This window comes from Schistocerca nitens, chromosome 3 (assembly GCF_023898315.1).
Source record: "Schistocerca nitens isolate TAMUIC-IGC-003100 chromosome 3, iqSchNite1.1, whole genome shotgun sequence".
Lineage (NCBI taxonomy): Eukaryota > Metazoa > Arthropoda > Insecta > Orthoptera > Acrididae > Schistocerca > Schistocerca nitens.
In genome coordinates, this window is record NC_064616.1 from 919666592 (window position 1) to 919687575 (window position 20984).

A 20984-nucleotide genomic window follows, 5' to 3' on the forward strand; every position below is an offset into this window, starting at 1 on the left:
CAAATTATGGAAGGCTATAGAGGCAGCATGGCTCAATATTTCTGCAGAGGACTTCCAACGACTTCTTCAGTCCATGCCACGTCGAGTTTCTGCACTATTCCAGGCAAAAGGAGGTCCGACATGATATTAGGAGGTGCACCATGACTTTTGTCACCTCAGTCTATATCGACCGTATAAGATATCCTAACAGTACAGTAACCGTGAGGTCTGACAGATTAGCTTCCTAAAGGCCAACGATATCACATTGTGACTGTCGAACCATCATAATCCCACAGACGTGGCTGACTGTCCATCCCAATACCCATCGAGCATCCGAAAGCCCTGTTATTTGGTGCACACCCCCAGAAGCGAACTCTCTCAACGCTGCTGTATGCCCAAACTCAGCAGCATACTTCACTGTTGCGCGACGCACATCCCTTTCGCATAGCGTTTAAATCTTTGGAGCTGTGTGAAAACTTGTGACTGTACAATGATGGTACTAAAGTTCCCAATCAAGTCCAGCATGTAGCAAAATTCTATAGGCATAGTCTCCGGTTATCGCTCCATGCATAGCGACTGGAGAAAAGGTAGCCGAATAGCACAATGTTTGGATGAAGGGAGAGTTAAGGTTGTTTGACCTCTCAACGTTTCCCATTCAACAGGTATATCTGTAGCTCATCTCTCATGGTAGTAAGCACCGTTGCTGCTGGATTAAAAACATCTTCCCCACAATTTCCTCCCCGTTGTCTGCACAGAATATGGCACGATATGTTTCTTCTAAGTGCATGAATCCGCTTTATACTAGCAAACAAATGATAGAGCACTAGAGGAATTGCTCTGCAGTACGTGTAGAGATGCCTGCTGATGCACAGAAGTCCTTAAAGTTTAAGGAGCGAATACCTTTTGTAGTGCATGCTGACTTTGAAAGCCTTCTTGTTACTCTACAGATCTGTGAGGGTGACCGCATTGCCACACATACAACTTTTACAGAACCACATATACCATTTGCTGCAGCATACCAGGTTGCATGTTCTTGTGGCTCGAATCGTAATTATTTTAAACCTATGCTGGGGAAGATCTTGCAAGATGGTTGCTCTCTGAGCTACAAATACTTGAAGGGGAAGGTGACTATTACAGAGCAAGGTAAATCAATGTACGATAAAGCAGCTGCCGGCCGCGGTGGCCGTGCGGTTCTGGCGCTGCAGTCCGGAACCGCGGGACTGCTACGGTCACAGGTTCGATTCCTGCCTCGGGCATGGGTGTGTGTGATGTCCTTAGGTTAGTTAAATTTAAGTAGTTCTAAGTTCTAGGGGACTTATGACCTAAGATGTTGAGTCCCATAGTGCTCAGAGCCATTTTTGATAAAGCAGCTGACCGCTGTATTTGTGGATTGCCACTAAGCGTATACCAGCGAATAACCAGCTATGAATCATCGCTATCTAACTGGCAAATTTTGTGGTGCTGCACACATTTCTAGCAACCTGAAATATAAACTCTCACGCCGAATATCCGCTTTTTCCCTGTTTTGAACGAGAATGATGCTCATTTCGTTATTTAGCACTTGGCCGGTTTTGGTTCAGGCAACAATCAGGCTGGTTTCCTTGCTGAGAGCACAGAGAAATATATTTCATTTTCGAAGCAATCCACCGAAAATGTAACGCTATGCTTCGTCGATTCGTTAAATTTAATGCAAACACAGCTTCAGAAAGTCGGCAAAACATATGTCAGGAGGTTACTCATGTCTCTCGAGCCGCACATCATAATGGCTAGTTATACAGAAAGGAATAGTTCCGTACAAATATCTGAATTCGATGGCAAAACTCTAAGAATCTGTCCTATTTGGTGTATCTATATTTTCTAGTGAACTTGCTGATAATGCCATAGCGGATGAGAATATGAACACATGGTGTTTGTGTTTCGCAAGAGTTAATATCTCGTAACTTTGGAGAGTATACAAGGTTTTATATGGACACATACCAACACCTCCTTGAAAAAGTTTTTGAGTAATTTCAGAGTGTATTCCTTGGCAAGATAAAAACTGGATCCTGCCTTCTACTGCACTATGTCAGGGTTATCATGGGATGTGATGCAGATGTCGTACTTGCACTTTTAAACGATGTTTTTTGTTGTTTTCTGAGTGTGGGATTGATGGATACCTCGTCAGTGTGTCTAAGGCATGGCAAAAACACACGAATGGGTTAATTGTACTAGAGAACTTGTTTAGATTCAGGTCACATCTTGTACTTGTATGTTAACAGTGTATACAGGTGAACTGTGCAACAGTTTTTATTTATTGGAAGTTTTCAATGGTTGACTCACGCAAAAAAAAAAAAAAATGTTCAAATGTGTGTGAAATCTTATGGGACTTAACTGCTAAGGTCATCAGTCCTTAAGGTTACACACTACTTAATCTAAATTATCCTAAGGACAAACACACACACCCATGCCCGGGGGAGGATTCGAACTTCCACTGGGACCAGTCGCACAGTCCATGACTGAAGCGCCTTAGACCGCTCGGCTAATCCCACGCGACTGACTCATGCAGAAATACATGGATTTAGTATTTCAGCTGTGGTAGATGAGGTGGTCCCATAAATTCTCGATTGGGTTTAAATCCGGGAAGTTTTGTGGCCCGGGAGGGGGGAGGGGGGCAGTAATTTCATGCTGGTGCTCTTTGAAACATGCACATACACAGCAAGCTGTGTGACACGTTGCATTTTCTTGCTGACAGATACCATCGTGCCAAGGGAGAAAAATGCATGTTGAGGTGGACAAGGTCCGCAAGGATAGATGCATACATGTATTGATCCGCTGTGCCTTCCCAAATGATGAGCTCACCCTGAGAATTCCTCGGAAACATTCCCTCAGACATAATGCTCCCTCGATTATTGCAAGGTATTTGCTTTCAGATCTGTCGTGCTGTACAGCCCAATACCCATCTGTCTGTTGGAGCTGAAAATTCAGTGAATATCCAGTTGGCGCATTGGTGAGCAAATTCCAGCTTTCATCGCCTATGAGCAACAGTCAGCATGGGTACATGAGCCATACACCTGCTGCAGAGATCCATATGTAGCAATGATCGTTGAACGGTCATTGAGGAGACACTGTTGGTAGCCCCTTGGTTCATCTGCTCAGCTAGTTGCTCAACAGCTGCACATTTACTCCCTTGTACACATCTCTGCTGCTGCCATTCACCCCTGTCACCTATAGCCTGTGGTGTACCACATTTGCCTCAGTGCTTTGGATGGCGCCATTTCCCCATGTACGATATACTTTAACCGTCGCAGTGCAGGAACAGTTTACAAATTTAGAAGTTTTGGAAATTCTTCCATCCTTTGCCAGAAAGCCAGTGATCTTGCCTTTCGGATGTCAGATAAATCGCTCTGTTTCCACACTATGACAATCACTACAATGTTTTCTGTGTCCTCATGACACACTTCATATACTCTCCACTGCTAGTGCTGCCACCTGGTTTCTGTGGGTGGTTATCCCACGTTGACGCCAAACATAGGCGATGGTCACATTAGTGTGACTTAACCGTGTACAATGAGCGAGATGGGGCACTGTTTGGCACACTGGACTCGCGTTTACGAGGATGACCATTCAAATCCGCGACGAGGCATCGAGATTTAATTTTCCCACGATTCTCGTAAATCAATCCAGGCAAATGCTAGGATGATTGCTTTAAAGGGCCGTGGCTGAGTTTCCTTCCATATCATTGAAATATTCCTAGCTTGTGTCCTGTCCCTAATGATCTTGATCTCATCTCGACATTAAATTCTAATCCTCCTTGGGTCATGGAGTTCGTATGAAGTGCAGACCAATCCATCGCTATGTCCACAGCATCCAATTCCACCATACTGCTTCCACCCCAACCTAATGACGATGCTCTGGGATAATGTAAGATAAACCGTAAATTATAGAAACTTCCAACATTGTCTCAGTTTGAGCTTCAAACTAAAGTTTTGTAATACACTTCATGAAACCTGTGTTTGTCAATATGTGTATATTCTGGGTATCAAAATTCCAAATGCATCATATTCATTACGGGTTTGCAACAACTTATTTTGAAGACCCGGTGTTGCTTTATATGGATACAGATAACATCACTTGTAGGATGGAGGGTTTTCATCCATATGAGATATTAATATATACGCCTGGAAATGAATCCAGTAACCTTTATGGCAGAAAGCTGCCACAAATAATAAGATTATTGGCTTGATCAGATATGAAGCAAAAACATAACAGACTGTATAGTTTGTAGGTCTATGTTCGAAAACTTATACATACCATAGAGAGGCAGGTGCCATCATAAGGATGGCAAAGGGTGTGCTATGTGCGATCACTGTGACTCTTATGGTTGTTGTTTACATGGTGTGCCTGTATAGTAGTGCACATGCTGCTCCATCTTTTTTCTGTTGGGTGAAATTTTATCGAAGAGGACATGTGATCCATACTGAAGTTTGGTCTGTGATACAATGACGATAAGTGGGTGATTTGCGACGATGGAATTGAATCTCAGGCACATTTGCACTGTTGACTAGGCATACTTGCTCTGTTGACTACAGTGATAGATAGTGAGAGTGGATGAATGTATTGTATAATAAAAATGTATGTGTGAATGCATGTGGGATAGTATAACCTGTTTATCGTAGTGTAGTTACGAATTAAGTGTTAGATTTATATATGTTGCACACAACAAATGCCTAAGTTGGCTGCACACTATGTGTATATGAATTATATATACACTGAAGAGCCAAAGAAACGGGTTCACCTGCCTAATATCGTGTAAGCCACTGCGAGCCCTCAGAAGTGCTGCAACACGATGTGACATGGACTGAAATAATGTCTGAAGTAGTGCTGGAGGGAACTGTTACCATGAATCCTGCAGGGTTGACCATAAATCCGTAAGAGTACAAGATTTCCAATCTCTTCTCAACAGCACGTTGCAAGGCATCCCAGATATGTTCAATAATGTTCATGTCTGGGCAGTTTGGTGGCCAGCGGAAGTGTTTAAACTCAGAAGGGTTTTCCTGGAGCCACTCTTTAGCAATTCCGGGCGTGTTGGGTGCCGCATTGTTGTGCTGGAATTGCCCAAGTCCATCGCAACGTACAATGGGCGTGAATGGATGCAGGTGATAAGACAGCATGCTTATATACGTGTCACCTGTCAGAGTCGTATCTAGACATATCAATGGTCCCATATCACTCCAACTGCACACGCCCCGCACCATTACAGAGTCTCCACTAGCTTCAACACTCCCCTGCTGACATGCAGGTCAATGGATTCATGAGGTTGTCTCCCTGCCCGTACATATCCATCTGCTCTATACAGTTTGAAACGAGACTCGTCCAACCAGAAAAAATGTTTCCAGTCATTAACAGCACAATGTCGGTGCTGACGGGTGCAGGCGAGGCGTGAAGCTTTGTGTCATACAGTCATCAAGGACACACGAGTGGGCCTTCGGCTCAGAAAACCCATATCAAAGATGTTTCCTTGAATGGTTCGCTAGTTGACACTTGTTGATGGCCCAGCAATGGAATCCGCAGTAATTTGCGGGAGGATTGCACTTCTGTCACGTCGAGCGATTCTCTTCAGTCGACGTTGGTCCTGTTCTTGCAGGATCTCTCTCCGGCCACAGCGATGTCAGAGATTTGATGTTTTACCGGATTCCTGATATTCACGGTACACTCGTGAAATGGTCATACGAGAAAATCCCCACTTCATTGCTACCTCCGAGATGCTGTGTCCCATCGCTTGTGCGCCGACTATAACACCACGTTGAAACTCACTTAAATATTGATAGCCTGCCATTGTAGCAGCAATAACCGATTTAACAACTGTGCCAGACACTTGTTGTCTTATATAGGCATTGCCGACCTCAGCGCCGTATTCTGCCGGTTTACGTATCTCTGTATTTGAATAAAAATGCCTGTACCAGTTCCTTTGCCGCTTCAGGGTATATTGCATAGTATATATGTATCAATTATTAATTTAGGTTATTCGTACACAATGCATATATCACCCGCCCCCTCTCCATGAACCATGGAGCCCGCCGTCGATGGGGAGGCTTGCTTGCCTCAGTGATATAGATAGCCATACCGTAGGTGTAATCACAATGGAGGCCTTCTGTTGAGAGGCCAGCCAAACATATGGTTCCTGGAGAGGGGCACCACCTTTTCCTTAATTACAGGGGCAAATGTCTGGATAATTGACTGATCTGGCCTTGTAACACCAACCAAAACTGCCTTGCTGTGCTGGTACTGCGAATGGCTGAAAGCAAATGGTAACTACGGCGGTAATGTTTCCTGAGGGCATGCAGGTGTGCTGTATGATTAAATGATGACGACATACTCTTGGGTAAAATATTCCGTAGGTAAAATAATCCCCATTCGGATATCTGGATGGGGACTACTCAGAAGGGTATCGTTAACAGGACGAACAAAACTTGCGTTCTATGGAGCATGGAGTTTTGGATGCCTTAATCTGGCATGTTGGTATGAAAATTTAAAAAGGGAAGTGGGTAGGTTAAAGTTAGATGCAGTGGGAATTAGTGAAGGTCAGTGGCAGGAGGAACGAGATTTGTAGTCAGATGGACAGAAGCTTATAAGCACAAAATCAAATAGGGGCAACGCAGTAGTAGGTTTAATGCTGAATAAGGAAACGAGGACGAGCGTAAGTTACTACGAACAGTATAGTGAATTCATTATTATAGCCAAGACAGACACGAAGCCCACAGCCATTCCAGTAGTACAAGATTATGTGCCAACTAGCTTCACATGTGATGAAGAAATTGAAGAAACCTATGATTAAATAAAAGATATTGTTCAGATAGTTAAAGGAGACGAAAATTTTGATGATGATGGGGGACTGAAATTCGATAGTAGGAAAAGAGAGAGAAAGAAAAATAGTAGGTGAATGTAGACTGTGGAAAAGGAATGAAAGAGGAAAGCAACTGACAGGATTTTGTACAAAGCATAATTTAAACATTACTAACATTTGGTTTAAGAATCACAAGAGAAGACTGTATACATGGAAGACACCTGGAGAAGCCAGAAGATTTCAGATCGATTATATAATGCTAAGACAGAGATTTCGGAACCAATGAAATGCAGTCGAATGCTGAGGGAATTCGATTAGAAAACGACACACTTAAATTAGTAGATAAGTTTTGCTATCTGGGCAGCAACATAACTGACGGTGGTTGGAGCAGAGAGGATACAAAACGTAGACTGCCAATGGCAAGAAAAACTGTTCTGAAGAAGAGAAGTTTGTTAACATCGAGCATAGATTCAAGTGTCTTTTATAAAAGTGTATGGAGTGTAGCCATGTATGAAAGTCAAATATGAGCGATAAACAGTTTAGACAAGAAGAGAATAGAAACGTCTGAAATGAAGTGCAATAGGAGAATGCTGAAGATTAGAAGAGTAGATCGCATAACTAATGAGGAGGTACTGAAGAGAATTGGAGAGAAAAGAAATGTGTGGCACAGTCCGACCAAAAGAAGAGATCAAGTGACAGGACGTATTCTGAGACATCAAGGCATCACCAATTTAGTACTGGAGGGTAATGTAGGAGGGGATCTTAGAGGGAGACAAAGAGATGAATACAGTCAACAGATTCAGAAGGATTTGCACATTATATATATATATATATATATATATATATATATATATATATGTGTGTGTGTGTGTGTGTGTGTGTGTGTGGGTGTGGGTGTGGGTGTGGGTGTGTGTGTGTGTGTGTGTGTAAATTATTAACTTAGTTTCTGAATACACTTTGTGTATGAATTTTTAACTTCGTTTTTGCACAGTGTATGTGAGAATTATTAACATAGAAACTGAGTTATTTTATTCAAAATGGTTCAAATGGCTCTGAGCACTATGGGACTTTACATCTGATGTCATCAGTCCCCTAGAACTTACAACTACTTAAACATAACTAACCTAAGGACATCACACACGTCCATGCCTGAGGCAGGATTCGAACCTGCAACCATAGCGGTCGCGCGGTTCCAGACTGAAGCGCCTAGATCCGCTCGGCCACACCAGCTGGCAGTTATTTTACTATTGTATACTTTGTTTAGCTGTTATAAGTATTTTGTAAAATGTTTAGTGATTATATATACACTGTTTGCACATTTTAACCGTGAGAATGTATCTGTATTGTTAAAATATGGCCATTTCGCATATATTAACTTCAATAGTCTTCAAAAAAGTGGTTTTTATATGCACAAAAATCAGCATGTTTGATATTGATACCTGCTGATGTACTAACAGATGTGGGTGTGCCATTGGTAAATAGAGGTTGTCTTGAATTTTTTTTAGTTGTAATACTAGTAGACTGAGGTATAACAAACATACACACACGTATACATTTGTCTAACTCTTGTGACTAATATACTGTACATTCCAACACATAGTTGACAGCTTAAAGAGTGCTCTTATATGTGTTTGCCACAGAGTGTCTGCCCATGGTGATGCATATTGAGCTATACAAACAATGCAGTTTCACAAGATGGGAATGTTTTAAGTATATGATTTTCACCGAGTCTTGAGATGTTATCTTTAGCGTAACTTTCCCATATGTGTCGATGATGCATGCTGTACTGCTACTGGTGAAGATATCAATGTGTCAAGGAGTCAAGGAAACGGCTCATACCTCACCGTCATTACCACCTCAATGTATTTCTGCTTGCTGTATAGTTGGTTCCACTCCATCATGATGAACTTCATACTCTGTTGAGTAGTCTATATTCCTTCTTTTCAAATTCCATGTCAGTTTCTAAGCTGGCATTAACACATTTCGACACGCTGGTGATCAATTTATTTGTAGTGGTGACCAGCAGAATTCAGATATGATTTAGCTACAAGGTCGAAATACCGTCTTACATCACATGTAATACCCCTTCTCCCTGGTGGTGGCAGTGATGGGGTCCTTTATTCGCAAGTGGATTATTTCAGTCATCTTGTTAGATGAGTGTGGGGAGGAGTGGAAAAAATCTATGTGTTATGCCATAAGAAAATTTACTTTTGCGTCACATTGATTTTGCATAAAAATTTTTCATATACCACTACAATTTTGTGTTTCCTTTAAGGTGTAGTGGCGATATACGTGATGCTGGTAGCACTAAGTTACCTTGCCTGTTATATGTGTAAAGTGCACAGGACAGTGCATTTCAGCACAATGAGAGTGCGTGGGGTCCCACGAATTCGCAAATTCTGTCCATGACTACGTCTCATGGATATTCTTAAACAGTCTTACCTCCTAGCTCTTTCTTTTCTGTAGTTGCAACCTTTGCAGAGGTGTACCTTGCTATGCTCTGGGTATGGCCCTGTGGCCTTGATTGTGGAATGGCAGTAACCTGAATTTAGCGAGAAACTGGTCATATGCATATGAATGCTTACTGCTTGAAGCTCTTCATCAGGATTGTTTTTGCACAGGCAAGAAAGCATATGAAATATTCGTCTGGATGAGAATCGCAACTGCTCCTGTATTATTACACACTATTCAAGAAACTTTATATCTGAAGTGAGCTTAATGGATGTTTCTGATGGTGATACATTTATTTTACAGAAATATGGATTAATTTTGAAGCATAATATTTTAATAAAGATATTTTTAATTTCTTTATAGGTAGAACTCCGTTCTAAGTGACTCACCTACAAAACCACCCCATAATGTTATACTCTCTATTCACTGCAGAATTCATTGAATAATTAGGGCAGGTATGGCATAACAAACCTCTGAGGCCAGAAATAGCAAGAAATATAAATTTGTTAATGGGTGCTTGAATTTTTGTTGTTAATTTTATGTACGTTACAAGGGCAAACGATAGTTATACAATATCTAGCGATGATACGTAGATATAGAATTATTTTTCTATAATTGTAGCAAATCATTATTGTATTTCATTAAGGAGTAATTAATTTTCGCCAGTATGGTGTTTTCTTTTAAAAGTAGGCCCCTATGTGTGAGTAATGGTCTCTCGCACTTGGATACACCAGAAAGGTGGCTTCAGCGGCTAGTATGTATGGCAACCTAAAGGACCCGAGCAGTCTTTTCAAAGATGCGAAAATGAACTCAGTTAGGTTAACTGCAAACTGTAGCCCCTCTCTGGACAATGGACTGTTTCTTTGATTGATGAGGTTTCAAACAGAATCCAAAGCCTGCCGTCGATTCAAGTTTTCTGGTTGGTCTTCTACGGACAATACGCGTCTTCTGCGGTAACTAGAGTCATCTTCCAGCCACATGAACTACTGCTTAAGCAACATGTTACAATAGTTTACCTCAGTGTCTAAGACCTCACAGTTTCTGCCAAGAGTCATGGTTTTGTTGAGAAAAGCATAGATCCAACTGCATAGACCAGCGAATAACAAGACTGAAGCGGCCGCTACGGTCGCAGGTTCGAATCCTGCCTCGGGCATGGATGTGTGTGATGTTCTTAGGGTAGATAGATTTAAGTAGTTCTAAGTTCTAGGGGACTGATGACCTTAGAAGTTAAGTCCCATAGTGCTCGGAGCCATTTTTTGAACAAGACTGAAATCGACAATTAGATGCATCGAAATTATGATGGTAGCTAGCAATTTCGACAGCATCCGGACTACAGATGCCCCGACGCTGCCGTTAACGTTATTAACGTTAATTCCACGTTCTGTCGCTGTGAACCATCAGTCTGAAGATTCTCTCTTGCTTATGCTCTATATTTCCATATTTGTCTTCTATAATCGTATACGTTCCATGACTTCTTCTGTGTGACTTTTCCTTACTGACCGAGTACTGTCTGCCGGCCTCTTAACCATTAGTTATCTACAATAAGATCGTGTTTGCCAATTCTACTGCACTGCTTTTGAATTTATTAAACGGTTGACCTTTCTTGGAATGTATTCGTGGAACTCTGTGGGAAATATGTGTGTTTAGTTGGGCCTGCTGTCGACTCTTCTTTAAATAGGGTCATACTGCCTTCTTCTGTCGTTAATTTTATCATGCTTGGCCACCAAAGACGTATAGTGCCTGCAGTAGGAGGAGAGTTTGATGTTTCCGCAATAGTCAGAACAGCGAACTAGATTAGTAGGCTCAATTTTTAAGCCACATTGATGGCTAAAACACACTTTTTCCAGCTTCATGCTTTTGATATTAAATTAATTTACGCCTACGTCCATTAGCTTAATTACCTAGTTGCCGTGTTCCTGGTTAAACTTTCTTTGTTCGTTATGCTTTTGAGAATATAGCCAGGTTTGATTAGTTTCTCATCTCTCCCGAGTTTATAGTTAGACTCCATTTGTTGCTTCAAACTGAAGTGCCCCAATCAGTGACAGTGCCGAATGATACATGAAGTTTCACCTTAAGGCAGCAATCGGTTTGAGTTCGAGGCAAATTTAAATTTTGTGAGTTTCCCGAAACTAGCAGTCGGATTTCGGAGATTGAAGTGCATTTCAGTTCATCTATTTCTGACTAGCGATACTAGTTGTAGAAATTGCTATAATTAATATTAATGTCGACTATACTGTTCTTTATAACTCGTTTATATATAAACATAATTACAATATATTTAAATGCTTCCTAATTATTTGAATCGAAGAAAGAACCATAATTGATTGTATAAATTGGATCAGACAATACTGTTATAACAAATAAAGAGGGAGGAAGAGAAATTGTAAGTATTAGGATTTTTAGGTTAAGCATTTTTAGGAGAAATGTTGCAGAAGAATCGGAAAGGAGAAGACAAATTTAATATGTAGGATGATGACGTGGAATATATGGGAAATATATGAAGCCTGCTAACAGCTGACATAAAAATGTATTGTTCTTAATTGCTAAAAGAAAAATAATCAATATTAAAACTATAAAATGTAATCACAATTATGAAAAATAAATGAAAGAAGCAACAGTACTAAGCTTTCAGGAGATAAAATCAAACAAGCATTACGAAGTTCTACGGTTTTAGAAAAAAAAGTATTTTGTGACAGCTAACAAAAGAAACAACAGGATTTATGAATACTACAGATAAGTGGTAAATAATACTAGATGGATAAATAATTGTAACACAGTTAACATCAAAATATTTAGTACATAAGTAGCCGTTTTAAGAAATTATACATACTTTGGGCAGCATTTCCTGTGAATTTCCCAGATAAAGTTACATTCTGTACATCTAATACATGTAGTCTCACATCCCTATTCTTGTCCTTTGCAACAACAATTATTGCTCTCGTTTTCTTCTTTGCATAGTTTCTTCGTTTTCCAATTTGGCGTTCATTTTTCATTTAATTTGTGTTTATCTGTGTATATTACTGATTCATCTCTTCAACAATGTAAATTTAGTATGCATATATCTTTTCTAACTTCTGTCTTCTAAAGTTTGTTACGTCTTTCTTCTCATATCCTCTAAATTAATCGTATAAGCCTTATATTCTGTTTCACACTGTCGTTACTGTTCTCCGCATATTATAAAACAACACACTGAGGCCATCTATTGGTCTCTGTTCACAGCACACCTCTGCCTATACCTCTAAGATTCTACATTTTCGTACAGTGACCTCTCCATCTGCATCCATTACATCATGTTAATCAGCTGACAAAAGTAAGCTCATATGTGTAAGTTCTGCTGGCTATCAGTTGAAGTAAATATTTCCTTTACTGAAAAGAAACTGATTATCGTCTACTGCCTTAACATAGAAAAAAATCTATTTTATTCTATAGTTAGTAAAAATGTCTGCAGCAATTACACCATACCTAGAGATTTGATGTAGTCCTGAAGTGGTTTGTACAGCTTTCCAAGCCGCTCTTCTAAGACTGTGTGAGCATTCTCCATAAAACACTTTGATACTTCCACAGTTATATGCTCTTTTGGGCATGGAAGATCTCCCCAAAATTCTAATGATGGTAAATCTTGCGCTATCTGTGCAATCTGTTGTGGAACAGAGAACGTATGTGGTTAATTCCGTACAATATCAGTACTATCAGAAGAAATACATCGAATAGCAATATAATTCCTAATACATGCACACTGCATACAATAGTTGTTCATTAGTTGTATACAGAATCAACGTAAATCCGTTTTTACAAACTAATCTCAATAAATTAATGTGAGGAAGTAACACAGTTTATAGTAAGGCCTCGTATGAATCTTCCACGACATTTTCTCCAGTTTATTACTGCAAATATTGTTTTGGTGTGATAAGCTACAGGCAGTTTTAAGATAGCTATGAGGTGAATAAGACAGTCTAAAGCCAAATAACTCTCCATCAATTAAAGAAATGCGGCCACGTATAAGCCTCTTACTAAAATTTGTTTGTTTTCCAAATAAAGTACACAATGGTAGGATAGTCCTGTTAACACACTACTGGCCATTAAGATTGCTACAAAAAGAAGAAATGCAGATGATAAATGGGTATTCATTGGACAAATATATTATACTAGAACTGACATTGAAAGTGTACAGTACCGCCCGACATTGAAAATAGGTACAACATACTTCATTATTTTTGTCAGAACAACACATTTTTTTGTAAAATAACTCAATTTCAATAAATACAGCGAAGCCGGATACCAGTGTGGGAAAGAATGACAATTTATTTATTTAATTGCTCACATGTGCACTCCCACAAAATAAATCCCTACATCCAGTTTGGTGAGATTTGTGAAATGAATGAATGTATGGTCGTCTGCTAACCGCAGATAGTGAATGTGAATATATGATCATCTTTGAGACGATCCTTTGGCCACCTTTGGTGGGACCAAAGAGATGAAATTTACCTGAGCTTTGAGCGCCTGAAATGTGGCTGACCAATACGGTAGCAAGGTGCTCCCCCACTTCAGCAGAGGTGCAAGAGGACCTGAAGAACGACCATGTTTAGGCACTCTGCCGCTGGATCTTGTGCTGTTAAGACCTGTCTTAGTTGTGCTCCGTAAAGACAAAAGAGTGGAGACATGGTATGCATGTGGAATATTTAAGAGTAGTTTGAAATAATAATTTCTCTATTTCAGGAACTTTTGTGGGGAGAATTAAATGTCAGGCAGGTAATGTTCATGGGATCGTAGTAATCTTCGGAAGTGACCAATGGTCACAATGAAACCACGTGTAGCAATAAGTTGAAATACTTCCGTGTGCTTAATTTAAGCTGAATTACTAGCATGTACAATAAGTTGAAATATTTAAGAAATAGCGTGTGAACCATAAGATGAAATATTTAAGAAATGGCGTGTGCAGAACTTGAAAATTAGAGACGAGTACTTCCACGTGGTGAGTACTGTGTGAGTCTCAATCTGTGTATGAGACAAAGGATAAAGAGAAGTACTCGTCCATGGTATCAGTTGAGGACTCGCGTGTGTGATGAATATGTTCTTAATATTACTTTGCGTGATATGATTCTGTGTGATGCTAGATTCAAACTCTGAGAGAGAAGCAAGGTGAGTCGGCCGTCTATCCAGCAACGCCACTTGGCTTGCATTGCACAGGAAGACGTGCATATATCTCCAGAGTTCATAGTAGGAAAGTAGAATTACAAAGTGGGGCAGTGTCGTGTGAAACTGGGATAAATACTAATTGAAGTGGGAAAGCTGAAAGTGATAGTGTTGTGACTATTTATTGTATTGTATTCCATGTTGTAGTGTGGTGTATGTCATGTAATTTGGGTATGTGTGGTTTGCATGGGAGAGTAGCAAGGTAGTTTCAAAAGATTAGTGGGTTATGCTTGTTCCTTCTGTACCGCTCGATCTGGAGGAAAGTTTCGTGATGATGATTGTGAGAGTCGAAGTGTGAGATATAATAAAAGATCCACCATCCTATCCAGAAAGTGCACTGTAGCGTTAAATAATTACGAGACCATAAGGTAGAGCATCACCAATGTAAAGCCATGCCCACTGGGCGGAATTTCTCATGTGTTATTGTTGTAGGTTATAGAATTTGTGTGTTTAGGTTATAGAATTTATCGGAATAAATAAGATAGTGAAAAGAAAAAGATTGATGGCCTTTTCCTTCGAATTGTATGTTGTCATGATATCCAGAATTTATAATGTGTGCGCCACTCATACTCAGTGCGATGGCCACGTGTTGACAAAAGCCGATAAATAAAAAAGAAAGAAAATGTGGTATTGCCAGTGCGTAGTGAACAGTCAGAGTTCTGTAAATCACTGATAGTCAGATGCGTGTTTCCGTTGCGTATTATCCATATAGGGGGATAACTTGTAACTTAATTGTGAGTACTAGAGTTCACGTTACTCGATAAATAAGAATGAATCCACTCGCTTGGCAGACCACTCATCTTGCAGGCCTGACTGCTTGATGCCACAGTATGAGCAAGGCATGTGGGTGCCTCTCAACATGTGATTACATTTTCACGCAATTTGTATGCATAGATCCTGAGAAATCAGTACCCAGAACAACCACCTCTGGCCGTAATAACGGCCTTGATACGCCTGGGCATAAAGTCAAACAGAGCTTGAATGGCGTGTACAGGTACAGCTGCCCATGCAGCTTCAACACGATACCACAGTTCATCAAGAGTAGTGACTGTCGTATTGTGACGAGCCAGTTGCTCGGCACCATTGACCAGACGTTTTCAACTGGTGAGAGATCTGGAGAAAGTGCTGGCCAGGGCAGCAGTCGAACAGTTTCTGTATCCAGAAAGGCCCGTACAGGACCTGCAACATGCGTCGTTGAGTACACCATCGCAGGCGCTCCTGTCTGTTCTGCAGCGTCAAAGGTAACCGCAGCCATGGTCTCCGAGCGTATAGTCCATGCTGCTGCAAACGTCGTCGAACTGTTCGTGCAGATGGTTGTTGTCTTGCAAACATCCCCATCTGTTGACTCAGGGATCGAGACGTGGCTGCACGATCCGTTACAGCGATGCGGATAAGATGCCTGTCATATCGACTGCTAGTGATACGAGGCCGTTGGGATCTAGCACGGCGTTCCGTATTACCCTCCTGCACCCACCGATTCCATATTCTGCTAAAAGTCATTGGATCTCGACCAACGCGAGCAGCAGTGTCGCGATACGATAAACCGCAATCGCGATAGGCTACAATCCGACCTTTATCAACGTTGGAAACGTGATGGTACGCATTTCTCCTTCTTACACGCGGCATCACAACAACGTTTCAACAGGCAACGCCGATCAACTGCTGTTTTTGTGTATGAGAAATCGGTTGGAAACTTTCCTCATGTCAGCACGTTGTAGGTGTCTCCACAAGCGCCAACCTTGCGTGAATGCTCTGAAAAGCTAATCATTTGCATATCACAGCATCTTCTTCCTGTCGGTTAAATTTCGCGTCTGTAGCACGTCATCTTCGTGGTGTAGCAATTTTAATGGCCAGTAGTGTAGGAAAAGCTAATCAATAGAGTTACCCTTTTTACATGATTTTACCGCATGTTGTGTCTAATGGATAAGTAAATCAGACTATTCAATTCTTTTCCTAAGAGCTTATCCAGCAGTTATAAATAAATGCAGAACGAAAAGTATTATACTGAAGCTAGGACAACACAGTTCCAAGTTCATTTAGTGGTTTGAAATATGTACTAACGGTCGCCAGCCTATCCAGGAAATGAGACAGTGAGGTATTTGAAAAGCAGAAGTATGAATTTTGCTTACTTTCTTGCTAGTGTTTAAGGTGCTACTTCAAATAAATATTACTCCACGTAAACTATATTGGTGCAGACATTGGATTTCTCTTTTGACTACTACTCCTTTATACAGCACGTTTTTAAAAGAGAGAAAGACCAGTAGATAACTTCAAGGAAGCTAAAAAAATTTTGGTCAGAGGAGGGGGGGGGGGGATATTTAGAAAAGCACTTTCTATAACAACCCACTTAAATACTAAAATATTTAGATACTAAAGCACACACTATTTATACTGTACATTTCACTTCAAGAAAACCTCGTACTCACTGGAATTTACTTTCAAAAGCTATTACTCTTTCAAAAGCTATTATTTACACAAAAAACAATTTACATAGTGTCTCTTTATATTAAGTTGGCACTTCATAAATCTGTAAAACAGTATACTCGGATTAATCAAACACCAGGAAGTAACCCTATATAGGTGTATGATTGGGATGAAATAACAGGATGAACCAGTTTCTTTAAAGTTCAAGAATGATTATTCACTTATAAAACACAGTTTAAATTAATGGTTCACGCTGTACAAAAGTAGAATACCAAGGAAAAAATCTTATCTGGTGGCTGTAGGCTTGAGTGTGGAGAATATTTATGGCCTCTACACTACCCACAGTACGGTCTGCAATTATCTTGCTGTATGAGCTCAATTTCTCTTCTTGGCATCGTTCAATTTTACATACAGTAGCCCAACAACTCGCAGCTATGCCGTAAGTCGTTTGCAAAACTGCAGGCTAAGCTTCTCCTGCTTCACAAGGGTGTTGCCTCAATCACTGCTGCCTACAGACTGTGACACTTCCTGCGCTTGTTCTAGGTAGCGCGCCAATTCGGCCTTGCCACCTTTTCCACTCCCCAGAGCCACTTTCGTTTCAAACAAAAGAACACTGGGATTTACATAACACATATTTCTTACATTGTTCCTAAGCGTGACCGTTTCTTACAATTGTCAAATTTACATCAAGAAGAAGAGTTTATAGACTCAAGTATTTTAAATACAAAATGCCATCAGAAAATTATTTAACGTAATAAGCAATTTGCATAGTATTTTAGATACATTACTCACATACAGTCCAAAGAACTTCAGACTCCAGTATAGAATACTTTACATATACAGTAAATTTAGTAACAATATGCGAACATTTTAAAGCAAAAATTTATAAAAAATATAGATAACTCATAAACAAATAGTATTATAAAGTCTCTCGTATAGGTGCGACTAGTGATTTGTACATACTTTCCTATGCGAATGCACAACCTTTTCCTAGAACCCTTCTCAGAAATGTAAGTCTTCCATTGACATTCTGTATTACTGATTCGCTTTTCCATCACAATTTATATCATTTCATAGTGCTCATCATCATCATTTTAATATCATCATTATCAATTGTCACCCACTGCTGGATAGAAGTATACTCTAGACTTACCAGCTATTCAAGTCCCGGTCACCTCCATTTAATTCTGAGTAATCATAATTACATCATTCGCTCTAATTTTGTCAGTACATCAATTTTTTATCTCTCCTAGTAATTCCCGATGCTGATATTCTCAGTGCTCGATGGGCTACCCTCAGTTCTTGATTGGTTTTCGCATTAGATGTCCACGTTTACGGTTATAACTAATAAATTACAGTATAATTAAATGGCAACATATGGGAGTAATGGTTTGGCATACTTCATTTAGCTTCCCAAAAACAATCCTGGGCATTTTAATAGTGTGTTTATTTCTTTTTGGATCTATCAAGTCGTTGTTTTCAGCTCCTCTAAATACAAAATCATCAACTTCAGGTAGGATTTCGTTAGTAATTTTATTAGTTTCATTTAGATGTGTTCTTTGTGTAATATTGTGATGATATTGTAATTTATTTTGAGGCCTACCCAAGACAGGATCTACTAAGCTGTTCTCAAAACCGTTGAAGTTTAAAAAGAAATTAGCATATTCTCATAAATAAAACGAAGGTGAATGTGGAGGAGGGTGACTGAGATGCACTGACAACTATACATAAAAGCTTAAAAGTTTTTTGGTGCTATTGTGTAGTTGGGAAAAGCTTCCTCGAAGTGCGAGTGACAGACCAGGTGGACGTACAGACAGTTACTGTTTCTCATTGGAAATACCTTATGCGAAAAGCTGATGACTGACAGAATGAACGCTCCGATAGCTCAGTACGACCTAAGAGGAACGCTCTGGCAGTATAAGTTGATGACCACCGGATCTCGTGACGGCTTAAGGCTTTTTACGCTAGGAAACATCATTTCTGTAAGCCAGCTCTTCCATGAGAAAAATAACGGGCACGCTACTCTCTTGGACGTATTCAACCACCAACAGCCACTCAAGGCAATCCAATTGTGGTAGAGACACGTTGCGAGTCGTCACCCTTTCTCCGGAGGAGAGCATTCCACACAATGCGACATCGCTTACCATTGGTAAGATGAGATATCAAAACATTGGCATTCAGGAAGCGCAGGATAGAGGAATACACGAAACAAAACCAACAAGCCATGGTATGGAAAAGGATATTGTGTCTGATTTACTTATCCATTAGACACAACATGCGGTCAAATCATGTAAAAAGAGAAACTCTATTGACTAGCTTTTCCTACACTACTGGGCATTAAAATTGCTACACCACGAAGATGACGTGCTACAGGTGCGAAATTTAACCGACAGGAAGAAGATGCTGTGATATGCAAATGATTAGCTTTTCAGAGCATTCACACAAGGTTGCCGCCGGTGGCGACACCTACAACGTGCTGACATGAGGAAAGTTTCCAACCGATTTCTCATACACAAAAACAGCAGTTGATCGGCGTTGCCTGTTGAAACGTTGTTGTGATGCCACGTGTAAGGAGGAGCAATGCATACCATCACGTTTCAAACTTTTTAAAGGTCGGATTGTAGCCTATCGCGATTGCGGTTTAGCGTATCGCGACACTGCTGCTCGCGTTGGTCGAGATCCAATGACTGTTAGCAGAATATGGAATCGGTGGGTGCAGGAGGGTAATACGGAACGCCGTGCTGGTTCCCAACGGCCTCGTATCACTAGCAGTCGAGATGACAGGCATCTTACCCGTATGGCTGTAACGGATCGTGCAGCCACGTCTCGATCCCTGAGTCAACAGATGGGGATGTTTGCAAGACAACAACCATCTGCACGAACAGTTCGACGACGTTTGTAGCAGCATGGACTATACGCTCGGAGACCGTGGCTGCGGTTACCCTTGACGCTGCAGAACAGACAGGAGCGCCTGCGATGGTGTACTCAACGACGAACTTGGGTGCACGAATGGAAAACTGTTTACGGCATCATGATGGTCGCATCCGTGATTGGCGACATCGTGGTGAACGCACATTGGAAGCGTGTATTCGTCATAGCCATACTGGCGTATCACCCGGTGTGACGGTATAGGGTGCCATTGGTTATACGTCTCGGTCACCTCTTGTTCGCATTGACGGTACTTTGAACAGTGGACGTTACATTTCAGATGTGTTACGACCCGTGGCTCTACCCTTCATTCAATCCCTGCGAAACCCAACATTTCAGCAGGATTTCGTCTTTGTATTGGAGACTTCATTCTGACTTGTCTCCACCTTGATTCCACTGCATTTCGTGCTGTACTTATTTCAATGCCCGTCTATGCTGGATTTTATTCCACCTATACACATTTTTCACTAGTAATCGACTTTTCTTCCATTTCTGATAGCTGTCTTCTGACTTTACCTTAAGCTGCATTTGCTGTCTGTTTCCAATACTGATTCGTGTTTTGACTCTCCTGCTAACGAGTCATTCCCATGAACACCTTCACTCATTTCAAATTTATTTCCTTCGGTGCTGCTTACATTGCACTGCTCCGCGCATAATTGCATTCTAATCGTACGTGAACGGAAGGAGGCCCTGCCGAATAGTCTTAGTCGCTATATAAGGCTCATTCCCACAAAAGGACCGAAACATTCGACCGCTAACAGCTCTCAGTGATCCGGCATGCACTGCTCGCTCAACAGGAATGCCGAAGAAATACGGTGACGGAGATATAAGGACAGCAGCGTTGGCCAGAGATTTGAGGACACCACCTGTGCTGTGTAGATTAAGCCCTCATCCCCTCCTCCAGCTGGAGGTGTCCGCCAATCTCCGCTCTCAAGCCGTCATGTCCACATCTTTCTCGACACCACCAGTATCTAAGCGACCCCCATACATTCAATATTAACAATACTATCTTGTAAGCATTTGTTGGTATGTTATTAACTATGACCGCAAACAAACTATGACAAAACAATGACGAAGATGGATGCGTAGACTCGCATTGCAAGCATATTCTGCGGTCAAACAATACTTTATGTTTGTTCGACTACAAAACATGCACTAATTTTTGAAGAATCTGCCTCTGTCTTGT